This window comes from Plecotus auritus (genome assembly GCF_963455305.1).
Source record: "Plecotus auritus genome assembly, chromosome: 3".
Taxonomy (NCBI): Eukaryota; Metazoa; Chordata; class Mammalia; order Chiroptera; family Vespertilionidae; genus Plecotus; species Plecotus auritus.
The window spans coordinates 218161648-218175340 of NC_137772.1; positions in this window are offsets into that span (position 1 = coordinate 218161648).

The following is a 13693-nucleotide window of genomic DNA, read 5'->3' on the forward strand; positions in this document are numbered from 1 at the left end:
TTAAACAGGGGGCCAGTTCACTGTCCCTCAGACCATTGGAGGGCTGGACTATAGTTTAAAAAAAAAACTATGAACAAATTCCTATGCGCACTGCGGGCCCGGAACGAGTCAGCTGCTAAGCAGGACAGGCAGCGGCACCCGGCGGGCCAGATAAATGTCCTCGGCAGGCCGCATGTGGCCCGCGGGCCATAGTTTGAGGACGCCTGCCTTACACTATACACAAAAGTCAACTCAGAATGGATTAAACATTTAAACATTAAGACCTGAAACTATAAAAATCATAAAAGAAAACATAGGGGGAAAGCTTAATGACATTAGTCTCTAAGACAATAATTTTTTGGGTATGACACCAAGAACACAGCAACACAAAAGCAAAACTAGACAATTAGGACCATACTAGACATATCCTGGATTTTGACACCACCAAAAATCTGCTCTACCTGTAGTACCAAACTCTATCTTTCTTGATCTCACTCCCTCACTGAGATCTCTACTTTCTTGAACACTTGATTTCTACCCCCACCCCCCAAATCCATTCCTCTTCCTACCTGCCCTGGAATCAATGATTTGGTTGCTCTTGTGACATTACCCTCAAACTCATTTCTGCCTGTTGATTTCTCACACCTGCCTGACAAGATCCCATACCTGGATTAAGCCACCACTGGAGCCTGGTGCTACAAGGTATAACAGCATGATAATTTGATTGAGGATGTGAGGAGGGAAAGGACTTCAGCTGTACTCTCAGAGGAGCCCAGCAATCCTATCTAATAAAAGAGTAATATGCAAATTAACCATCACTCTGCTACACCCACAAGCCATGTTCACCAGCCACGCCCACCAGCCAATCAGGAGCGAATATGCAAATAAACCCAACCAAGATGGCTACGGCCACAGAGAGCAGGAGGGAGGCTTGGGTTTCCCGGGCAATGGAGGACGCCAAGCTTTCCGCCTGCCCTTGCCGGCCTAGGCCTCTACTCAAGGCTACAAAGTTTCAATGATAGAAGATACATAAACCCAAACAGAAATGGAGGCAGCCATGGAGCTGGAGAGAGCAGGAGGCTAGGGTTGCCCCCGGTGATGGAGGAAGCCAAGCTTTCCGCACACCCTGGCCGGAGCAGGCCTCACTTAAGGCTACAAAGTTTCAATGATAGAAGATACATAAACCCAAACAGAAATGGCTGCTGCCACAGAGCAAGCAGAAGGCTTGGCTCCGCTCCAGGCTACAAAGTTTCAATTGTAGAAGAAAAATAAATCCCAGATCCCAGGGCCTCCGCTTGGGTTGCCAGGGGGCGTGGCTGGCCTGCAAACCAACACAGGCCCCTCGCCCAGGCCTCCCCATGCCCCAAGGGAACCCCCACCCTGATCCAGGACACCCTTCAGGGCAAACCAGCTGGCCCCCACCCATGCACCAGACCTCTATCCTATCTAATAAAAGAGTAATATGCAGATTGACCATCACTCCAACACACAAGATGGCTGCCCACATGTGGTCAAAGATCCTGCCCCCATGTGGACACAAGATGGCCACCACAAGATGGCCAGCAAGGGAGGACAGTTGGGAGGGACCAGGCCTGCAAGAGAGGGCAGTTGGGGGAACCAGGCCTGCAGGGGAGGGCAGTTAGGGGTGACCAGGCCTGCAGGGGAGGGAAGTTAGGTGCAAACAGGCTGGCAGGGGAGCAGTTAGGCATCAATCAGGCTGGCAGGGGAGGGGTTAGGGGGTGATCAGGTTGGCAGGTGGAAGTGGTTAGGGGCAATCAGGAAGGCAGGCAGGCGAGCAGTTGGAAGCCAGCAGTCCTGGATTGTGAGAGGGATGTTTGACTGCCCTTTTAGGCCCAGTCCCACCAGGATTGGGCTTAAACAGGCAGTTGGACATCCCTCGAGGGGTCCCAGATTGAAGAGGGTGCAGGCTGGGCTGAGGGACACCCCCCTCCCCTGTGCATGAATTTCGTGCACCGGGCCTCTAGTCCCATATAATAAAAGCCTAATACTGTTCTACCAGAAGTTCGATGGGGAGTTCAACCACTCGCTGTGATGTGCGCTGACCACCAGGGGGCGATGCAGAACATGGTGGGCCTTGGCGACATGGTGCTAGCAGCAGGTGGCAGTGGAGGCGCTGCCGGCCCCATTGGGCCCCGATGAGAGCGGGACCATGGCGGGATGGTGGAGCAGGTGAGTGGGTGGCACCAGGCCAAGGCGGGTGCAAGCAGGGCCTGATAGCCCCACAGATCACCTGCAGACAGCGACCAGCTGCGGCGGTGGGGGGTGGAGCTGCTGCCAGGCTCCCAAGCACTGAGGGAGCTGGGCAGGGGGCCCAGCCCCTGATGGATCACCCCACAGGTGGGTGGTGGAGCAGGTGAGGGGGCGGCACCAGACCACAGGGGGTGCCAGGCAGGGCTACGGGGCTGCGAGGCTAGGGGCACGAACTGGGGCCCAATTTCCACAGACCACCCTGAGGGACCCCACCCATGCATGAAATCATGCACTGGCCTCTAGTTTTTAATATTCATAGTAAGGCACTCTTTCCCCATGGAGCAATTTGACTCCTTTATTTTTGCCAAACTTCCTACCTTCCCACTTCCAGCCACCAGGTCCCTCCCCACCGGACTCCAGCCTACGATCTCCTTTACACTTCACAGAAGAAATATAAGCCAAGGGCAAAGGACCATCCAAACGCCCTGCTCTGACAATGATCCCATTTTCTATCCGGTGTCATCTGAAACTCATTTACCTTTTTTAATAGTTGGAAGAAATATTCCTCTCCTCCTTAAGACTAAACTCGCCATTTTTTTTTCTAATTCCTCTCTGCTTCTACCTCCTCAAAGACCTTATTCCTTGACATTGGTCTTGATAATGACTTTTTGAATTTACACCACAAGCAAAAATAAACTAAATCACACTAAAAACTTTCTGTACCACAAAGGAAACAATCAACAAAATGAGAAAGCACCCTGAAGATTGGGAGAAAAAATTTGCAAACCAGATATCCAATAAGGAATAAATATTCAAAATATACAAGGAAATTTTACAACTCCATAGTAAAAAGACAAATAGCCCAATTTAAAAACGGGCAAAAGAACTGAATAGGCATTGTTCCAATGAAGACATACAACTGGCCAACAGGTACATTTAAAGGTGCTCGGCATCACTAATTATCAGAAAAATGCAAATAAAACCACAATGAGGTATCATCTTACACCTTTCAGAATGTCAATTATCAAAAAAATAAGAGACACATTTGGCAAGAATATGGAATAACTGGAATCCTTGTACACTGTTGATGCAATTGTAAATTGGTGCAGCCAATATGGAAAATAGTATGAAAGTTGTTAAAAAAAAAAAATTAAAAAGAAAACTACCATATAATCCAACAATCCCACTTCTGAGTATATATCCAACGGAAGCAAAATCACTATTTCAGAGAGATACCCGAGTTACCATATTTATTGCATCATTGTTTACAATAGCCAACATAAGGAAACAACCTAGGTAGTTTATCTGTGGATGAATGGATAAAAGAAAACGTATGTTAATGAAACTAGAGCGCATTATGCTAAATGAAATAAGGCAGGCAGAGAAAGACAAATCTTGTATGATATCACTTAGGTATGGATTCTTTTTTTTTTTTTTTTAAGTTGAACTCATAGAAACAGAGAGTTGATGGGTGGTTGCCAGGGGTTGGGAGGGAGAATGGAAATGGGGAGATGTTGGTCAACGAGTACAAACTTTCAATGATAAGATGAATAATAAGTTCTCAGGATCTAGTGTTCAGCATGCTGACTGTAGTGAATAAAACTGTATTGTGTCCGTGAAACGTGCTGAAAGTAGATCTGAAGCATTCGCACATATTTTTTAAAAAGTAACTACATGAGGTGACAGATGTGTTAATTAACTTCATTATAGGAATCACTTCCATGTCATCACATTGTACACTGTAAACGTATTACAGTTTTGTCAGTTATACCTCAGGAAAGCCAGAAAACATTAGTTTCCAAGTCTACTGTTAATATAAACACATTAATACAAATAAATAAAATGTTTCCCCAGAATAAGCTAAAAGCGAGTAAAAAATTTAAATTAAAAATAATATTAAAAGAAGGTACTGGGGAAACGTTCCAGGCTCAGGAGGTTGCCTGTTGAAAAGCTCCCAGGAAGGGGACTTGGCCTTCATGGAGGTGCCACGTGTGAGGCACATGACATGACTCGTGGCGGCTAAAGTGAGGTGTAAGGAGGGCTCGGAAAGAGACTGGGTCAGGCAGGAGGTGAGAGTCAGGGAAGGGCGCTGTTGGCCATGCTCAACAATCAGGGCAAAGGGGGTGGGGCTAAAGATGTTTACGTAAGGCATTGGATTTGATTTGCATTTGTGGATATCCCTCTGGCTACCATGTGGATGATTAACTGGAGAGAAATCGGTTAGCAGTTATTGTAATCATCTCGCCAAGAAGTGATGAGCGCCTGACTGGGTAGAGATAGAGAGGACCAAATGGGAAGACAGTGCAGAGGGAGAAATCGTAGCACGTGGTGACCCATTGCACATGGAGGTGAAGGGAGGAGAGGTTAAGAACGATGGTGATGCATTGCGCTCTGTGACAGTGGAATGGGTGTTATCCCTGAAATGCGGAACGGAGGAAACAGGGCCAGTTTGGAGAGAAAGACACAAGTCAATGTTAGGTTGCATTTCTGCTTCCCATAAAACTCCCAGGGGGTGGGTGTTAATAAGCAGTGGATTTTTCAGGCCTGAAGCTCATGAGAGAGTTTTTGTGAAAATCAGAGACCTGTGCGTCATCAGTAGGGAGACGGTGGTTAGGCAGGGGGCAGGGATGACTTTACCCGAGGAGGGTGCATGAGGGAGAGGAGAAAGGACCTAAAAGGGGGCCTGTCAGAAAAGGGAAGATGGAGGGAACGCTTCCCTGGTCTGCCCGCTTCTCTGCCCACCCCTTCCTCACTTCTCTCTGGGTGAAGAGATGGTCAGAGAAGCAATCCCTGGCCCGGTACACTGTACTTGCTTTGTGAGAAAGAAGGAAAAGAAAGAGACAGAGACAAGGGAGCATTCCCTTGCGAAGATCAACGTTTTACTCCCTTTGTTTATCACATGACCTTTCTTTGGACTCTTTCTCACAAAACGTTGACCTTGAACTTGACTCACCTGTGCCAGCTCTTCTTTCCTTTGGAGAGAGGATGGGGAGAGACATGAGAAACACACAGGAGACTTCAGCTCTCTCATCGAAACCCACAACACGGCACTGGTATCCAGCCTTGAGATGCCCCGTGCTTTCCACAGCAGCTCATCACATTCTGCGCATAGACAAGGCAGGGATTGGAACAAACCCATTGTGTCCAGTTACCCCGCAAATGGAAAGCCTGGGGCATTCAGGGGCAGAGCTGGGACAGGAACCGGTGGCCTTCACAGGCACTTTCAATACGAAATGGACACGTCCTCCCCACCAGCAAGCAGGCCTCCAGTTTCACCTGCGAGACAGACGCTGGGATTGGATCACAGGGAACTGACCTGGCGTGGGAGGTAATGATTTGATGGGCAGTGCGCAGCCACGGGCTAATTGAAGGGCTAGCACGGTGGGGTGGTGGGGTAATTGCCAGATTGATGGTCGAAGCTTTTGTTTCCAGTCCAGACAGCAATTAAAGACCCTGGCACAGCTCTCATTAACCAGACATCCAGGTGGCTGCGGGATTTGCCCGCACGTGGTAATTTGCTGCAGACCCTCCCTGACCCCATGGTGGCTCTGCAAACAGTTCCCCAGAGTGAGGGCACGCCCCTCTCTGCTGGAGGCGAGGGCTTGTCCAGCGCCTTACACTCTGCAGTGGAGAGCTGCAGGGTTTTTTTCCCCCTAACAAAGACCTAAACGTCTAATTTAAGAAGACAATGGCGTGGTTCGCTTCAAGTTTCTCCGCCAGCCACGTACAGGAGCAGGCCTGGGGAAGTGAGAGACGTGCTCTGTCGGGGAGCCTTTTCCCAATTTCATCATGGGCAGTATTTCTCCCGCTCCTGTTTGCAGACTTTCCTTTGTTCTATCTTCCCAAGATTACAAGCGGCAGCTGTTTGTGTAGCCGACTCCCAGGGGGGAGTCAAGTCTTATCTGTTAGTTCAGAACGTTTTCCACTTATTTTTAAGGGAGAAAAGTCAACAACTCAGAAACCATTAAAAAGGAGTGACCAGCAAAATGGCAGGTAGCGCTTGAGTTTTCTTTCATAGGCTTCCTGGCCAGGCGGCTGGGGGGGGCGGGGGGTGGTGAGGAGGGGAGGAGTGGATGGCTGACATTCAGCCTTTCTGTAGGCAGCTGATTGTACAGGGCACTGCCCGGCTCCCCAGGCCCAGCCATCTCCCGGCTGCCAGGGTGTTTTTTCTATACATCCATGTGTGTATTTTTACTTTGGTAAATGTGTTTTTAAAAGAAACTCGGTGTTAAGGGCAAGAAGAATTCCTTCTTTTGTGCCTAAAAGGGATGCACAGGAAATTGAATCTGGGTAGGGACCCAGAGGGTGCTGGGGTGAGCGAGCCCAGCGGGCAGAACAGGGAGCAGACAAGGCTCTGCGACTCCAGGTTCCACTGGCCCCTCTCCCGCCTGCCCCAGAGAGAGGTTGCCCAGTGGTCGGCAAACTCATTAGTCAACAGAGCCAAAGATCAACAGGACAACGATTGAAACTTCTTTTACGAACCAAATTTTTTAAACTTAAACTTCTTCTAACGCCACTTCTTCAAAATAGACTCGCCCAGGCCGTGGTATTTTGTGGAAGAGCCACACTCAAGGGGCCAAAGAGCCGCATGTGGCTCGCGAGCCGCAGTTTGCCGACCACTGTAGGGCATTGTCGTGAGAACAGGACAAGAGAAGCCATTGCTGAGTGAAATAAGCCAATCAAAGAAAGATAAGTATCACATGATCTCACTCGTGTGGAATCTAATGAACAAAATAAACTGATGATCAAACTAGATCCAGAGACATAGAACCGTGGAACAGAGGGAAGGTGGTTGGGGGGTTGTTAGGGAGTGTTGCGGGGGAAGAGATCAACCAAAGACCTTGTACGCATATATGCATAACCCATGGACACAGACAATAGTGTGGTGAAGGCCTGGGGCGGTGGGTAGGGAGAGTTGGAGAGGTCAAGAAGGGGTGGGGGGGGAAGGGGACATATGTACAGTAGGTCCTCGGGTTACAGCGGAGATCTGTTCCTACGCCTAACGCGATTTTCGCCGTAAGTCGGAACCCACCTACATAAGCACCTACATCACTCACCTGGAGCACATACACAGCAAAAATTAAATGAAACAGTAAAAAAAAAAAAATTAAAAGAAAGATAATTCCTGACCTTTACTTGTGGTAAATAAATAATAAAAAACATAAAGCACCTATGTACATATGTCAAAATGACGGAACTTTTTTTTTATAAATAAATGGGAGGTGGCGACTAACCACGAAACGACGTACTACGTGGAGTCTGACGTAACCCAAGGACTGTCTGTAATACTTTCAACAATAAAGATTTTTTTAAAAAAAGAGAGAGAAGCCATTGCCCCCGTACATTAAGCCAGACACGTCCAAGTGCGTACACCCCTCTCCTGAGTGCCTGTTCTCCTTCCTCTCCCCTCTCCTGCCCCAACCTCCAGGGCCCTCCACTGGCCAGGTTCCCGGGGAGGAGGGAGAGGCAGCATAACGTTAGCGCACAATAGCACAGCCTCCCGCAGTGTTAGAGCAAAAAGTTGATTCTTTACTCATCAGGCAACCCTTCCTCCTGGGTGTCCTGGTGAGGGCTCTTACGGTTGGACCATTTGGTGCCCGTTATCTTGTAGCCAGTGATGTTCAACCTTGTTCATCTCATGGCACACATGAACGAATTACTAAAATTCTGTGCCACACCAAAAAATATATTTTTTGCCGATCTGACACAAAAAAAAAAAAAAAAAGGTATAATTTTGATTCATTCACCCCAGGTGGCTATTGCTGTGTTGGGCTGCTGTCATTTTTTTTTATTTGACAATCTAAGGAAAAAGAGGGCATTGCCCCTGACTGAATAGTCAAGTACTGCGTGTTTTAAGAGTTCCTTCGGCACACCAGTTGAAAATTGCTGGGATAGACCGTGAGAGCCCTAAAGAACTGCAGGCAACTTTAAGCAGAATGACCTCATGTTAAAGGACCAACGCAGTGGGCAATAGAAAAAGTAGAATTAGGAGACAACATTGAAAATCAAGTTGGGAATAAACATGCAGTGGAGTACCCCTGGGTAGTAAAAATACACAAGGTGTATCTTTTAATCCCATTTTACTGATGCAGAAATATTATTTTATAAACACACTAGAAGCCCAGTGCATGAAATTCATGCACGGGTAGGGTCCCTAGCGGCTGCCAGCTGCCAGCTGGGGCCTCTCTTCTCCAGATGCTGGCTGCCGGCCAGGGCCTTCCTTCATTCCACGCCACCCCCTGGTAGTCAGCACACGTCATAGCAAGCGATCAAATTCCAGTCAGTCAAACTCCAGAGGGGACACTTTGCATACTAGGCTTATATATATACTAGAGGCCCGGTGCACGAAATTTGTGCACGGGGGGGGGGGGGTGTCCCTCAGCCCAGCCTGCACCCTCTCCAATCTGGGACCCCTTGAGGGATATCTAACTGCCTGTTTAGGCCCAATCCCAGTGGGATCGGGCCTGAACAGGTGGTTGGACATCCCTCTCACAATCCAGGACTGCTGGCTCCCAACTGCCCTCCCCTGCAGGCCTGGTCCCCCCCAACTGCCCTCCCCTGCAGGCCTTGTCCCCGCCCCCAACTGCTCTCTCCTGGAGGCCTGGCCCCTCCAACTGCCCTCCCCTGCAGGCCTGGTCCACCCCAACTGCCCTCCCTTACTGGCCTGGTCTCCCCCAACTGCCCTCCTCTGCTGGGCCAGTCACCCCTAACTGCCCTCCCTGCTGGCCTGATCACCCACAACTGCCCTCCCCTGCAGGCCTGGTCCGCCCCCAACTGCCCTCCACTGCAGGCCTGGTCCCCCTGCAACTGCTCTCCCCTGCAGGCCTGCCCCCCCCCAACTGTAGTCCTGGTCTCCCCAACTGCCCTCCCCTGCTGACCTGGTCTCCCCCAACTGCCCTCCTCTGCTGGGCCAGTCACCCCTAACTGTCCTCCCTGCTGGCCTGATCACCCACAACTGTTCTCCCCTGCAGGCCTGGTCCCCCCACAACTGCTCTCCCCTGCAGGCCTGCCCCCCCCCAACTGCCCTCCCCTGCAGTCCTGGTCTCCCCCAACTGCCCTTCCTTGCTGGCCTGGTCACCCCCAACTGCCCTCCTCTGCTAGCCTGGTCTCCCCCAACTGCCCTCCTCTGCCAGCCTAGTCACCCCCAACTGCCCTCCTCTGCTGGCCTGGTCACCCCTAACTTCCCACAACTGCCCTCCCCTGCAGGCCATCTTGTGGTGGCCATCTTGTGTCCATATGGGGGCAGCCATCTTTGACCACATGGGGTGGCCATCTTGTGTCTTGGTATGACAGTCAATTTGCATATTACTCTTTTATTAGGATAGATACACACAGAAAACATATACAATGATCTTTTTGCCAAGATTCTCATTTCGAGTTCTCTTCTCTAGTTTGTCATTTGCATTTACATGTCCACTTTGTGATCACAGATCCAGTTTTAGCCCTTCTTCCTCTTCATACTACGCTGCGCACATTTTTATTGTTTCGATGGTCTTCCTAGTCACTTTTTAATAACTGTGTAATATTTCAGTGAGTGACTATACAATGAATAAGTAAACTTACGTAATGATTCTCCCACTGTTGGAGGTCATTTCCAATTTCACATAATATAGCAAACACTGCCTGCAAGAGTTTGGCACATGGCAGGTAGTTTTTCTCTTTTATTGAATTATTTCTTCATTTTCCGTACCAACAAGAGAATATGCTACAGGCCAACAGGTCTGGAGCATCTTCGAGTCCTGGATGTGTGGTGCCGAATTGCCCTGCAAACATGTTTGACTAATTTGCAGTCTCTAAGTGTACCGTTAGTACACCTACCCTGCCGGCCCGGGGCACGGGACAGCTTCTGTTTTTCATTATACGACAGAGACGAACAGAACCTCCGTATTTTCTTCTGATAACCAGTGCAGTGAACATTGTTCTGTATTTAACTCCCACTTGTATTTCCTCACATGTGAGTGATCTGTTTATACCCTCCACCCATCTGCTTTAGGAGTCTTCGATAGTGTGCTGCCGCGGAGGGCTGCGGCAGGGGGGTGGGGGGTCCAGTTAAGGGGGCTTGTGTGAAATCAAAGTGCTTCAATGAAGCGTGGGCTTCTTAAGGCCTGAGCCCATTTCAAGCGCACGACAGCGAGGCATGGATGTGAGGCCCCTAATGGGGCTGTTAGGGGAGATGTTGTTACCGAGAATTATTGGGCTCATTCCAGGCTTTAAATTCATTTCCTAGCTCAGTTTCACCACGTGCCATAAATAACCCGAGCTCTGCAAACAAATGTCACCCGGGCACAAGAGCCAACTGAAATTAGATTTTAAAAAATAAGAATAACCTGGAGCAGTTACTTGATTGTTGCATATGTCATACTGTATACCAAGGTCACCACTGACCCCTCCGAGCCTGCACACACACACACACACACACATACACACACATATGTACATATATACACACAGAGAGAGACACATATACACAAACATACACACATACATACACATACAGAGACACACATGTATACACACACACAAAAAAAGACATATTTATATACAGATACACAGTCATACACACACATGCCCATACACACAGAGACACACACATACACGTGTACATACACATGACCATGGTTCCTGAGAGAAAAATAGCCTCATAGAGTCTAGCCAAGTGCAAAGGAATGGAGAAAGATGCTGACAGATAAGTAATTGCTAGAAAAAAAGTAACATTTTTGCTCACATAATCCTTCCGGTCTAAGAAAGGGTAGTTCCTGGGAGGTGTGTGAGAAGATAAAAAGGGGAGTCAGCAACAGGGGCGTGTCGCCAGCTTGGCTCTCACGTGTGTCTTCCCAGGTGAGGAAACATGGGGGTTTAACTGGGTAACTCAGTGGGAAGTGAAAACGAATAGACGTACACAACCCAAGTCAAGGGGAAACCCAATGGGGGTGATTTAGTGACTCCGGTTTGCAGTCACTGGCTTTAGCGGCAGCCTCAGCCTCACTCAGTTCTGAGGGATCCTTAATGGTTCAGGGACCCAGAGTTTCCATGCAAATCGGAGAGATGCACGCTGCCCTGGGGACCGCTCGGCCGAGTGCAAGCAACTATCTGAAATTATCTGTTCGCCCTGGAAGGCATCCCTCCATGTGCCCAGAACTGAGGTTTCACCCTCAGAGCAACCCTGGCCACAGCCTCGAGGGGCGGCTGGGGGTCTTGGTCTCAGGTCAGCTGACTAAAGCCCGGTCTCCTCCTGCCCTGTGCTGAGGAGGCACTGACCGCCGTGTCAGCATCAGGGTTTAGGAGATTGCCCTGTGCCTTGTCTCATTAGAGGGATGAGGGAGGTAGGGGAGCCACCGTGGCACCCAAGTCTGCGACCTTCCTTCCTTTCTTTTTTTTCATATGTTTTTATTGACTTCAGAGAGGAAAGGAGGGGGAGAGAGAGAGAGAAACATCAAGGATGAGAGAGAATCATTGATTGGCTGCCTCCTGCACACCCCCCACTGGGGATCGAGCCCACAACCCCAGACCACAGCAGTAGGCCCTCATCTTTGCCTTGCCAGTGCCCTGACCGGAAATTGAACTGTGACCTCCTGGTTCATAGGTCAGTGCTCAACCACTGAGCCACACTGGCCGGGCTGTGACCTTTCTTAAATGATGCATGCATGATGGGGACGAAGGGGAGGGCTGATGTTCAAAGGCTACCACTGCATGAACTGCCACTCCTGTGTGACAAGGTCTCGGGTAAGTGACTCCCCCTCATTGAATCCCCGTGACCTCTTTTGCTAGATGAGGTCTTTGGTTACTATGGACTTGAAATCCTTCCTGGTTCTACATTTCTGACATGGATCCTATAAGTTAGAGTTTATTAGAGAGTTTCCATAACCAAAGACTACAACTAGAAAGCATTTTAGTCTCTGCTACCTTGGAATCCAGAAATGAGTTTTAGGGGGACAATTCAGGAGCGGAATGTGTTGGGGGCGGTGGAGTGGTGGCCATAGGCCAGACACTGATGTCCCCCAGACCGCAGCGGTAGGCCCTCGTCTTGGCCTTGCCAGTGCCCAGCCTACAACTGGCATCTAAAGTCTGTAGAGAGAAAGAGAAAGCCCTCCCAGGTGGCTCAGTTGGTTGGTGCTTCATCCCATACACCAGAAAGGTTGTGGGTTCGATTCCCGGTCCGGCCACATACCTAGGTTGCAGGTTCAATCCCCAGTTGGAGCGTATAACAGGTGACAACTGATCGATGTTTCTCTCTCACATCAATGCCTCTCTCTCTCTCAAATCAATAAACATATCCTTGGGTGAGGATTAAACAACAAAACAAAGAAAAGAAAGAGAGGGAAAGAAGAAAAGGGAGATAGAGAAGGAGGACAGAGCAAGGCAGTTGGACCAGTCTCGGGGAAGTGCTATGGTACTTACTTTATTCTGATTTAAAAATTCCTTAACCTTAGGCAGCAATGAGGATGCTTCTAAACTTGTGCAAATGAACCTGCAAGAATGGACAGAGGAAGAAGCACCCAGAGAGGGAGGAGAAAGAGCAAGAGAGACCTCTGTCCCAGGGCCCATTGGAGGCCGAGGGGGTGTGGTCAGCAGTGCCACCCGCCGGGAAGTCACGCGTGAAAGGATAGAAGATCCTTGGCTTTGTCAACAAGGAGGTGACTGGCAGCTTTCTGGTCAGGTGCAGCCCCTGATTCCGTGAACTTTCATTCACTCCCGAAGACAGGGCTCTCCCGCGGGAGCCTGGCAGGGGCTGGGGGGTGGAGGATGGGAAGGGGAGAGGGAGGCAGAGGCAGCACCAGGAGAAGGGACTCGGGGATCATGCATCCCCACGCGGGTAATGAAATCCTGCTGAAATTGCCCCCCAAGCGTACCCCCTCCCAAGCCAGGAATTGGAGCGAATGGTAAAAGCATTCCATATGTTCTGATTAGCTACAACCTCATTACCATGCTTCGCCTCGCAGTGCAGCCCTTCAGTTAATGAAATCTGGTGCTGGAGCGATGAGTGCATGGAGCAGAGGGGGCTCTGAGGGAGGCAGCCGAGCTGTGGCTTTCTTCACTTGTGAGGCCTCCTCCCCGACCCTCATCCCGGAAAGAGAAAGAGCTGAAAAAAAGAAAGGGGGGGGGGGGCGGGGAGACCGAACTTGAAACAATCTCCAAATCCAAACAACAAAAACAGCAATTGCTATATTTCAAAGCCAGTGCAAATTAGACTAAGCGGCCGCAGAAGCCAAATGGAAATCGTAATTCTTCCAGTCCCTTGCTGCTCTGACACGTGTAATAGGTTTGGCTGGGAGTCAAGGAAAACGGGGGCCAAGCGGCGGTTTGTTTCAAAGAATCTACAGGCTGCGCACTGTGGGGAAGCCAGACTTCTGCCCAGCTGGGCGGAGGTGGCAGGATCGCGCTGGACTGGTCCGATCCCCACTGGATGAGGGTCCTGGAGCCTCCGAGAGACCAGAAGCCTGCGGGAGGCAGGTGTGTGAACAGGAGTCTTGCCTGGCCAGGGGAAGCCTGCAGACCACCCAGG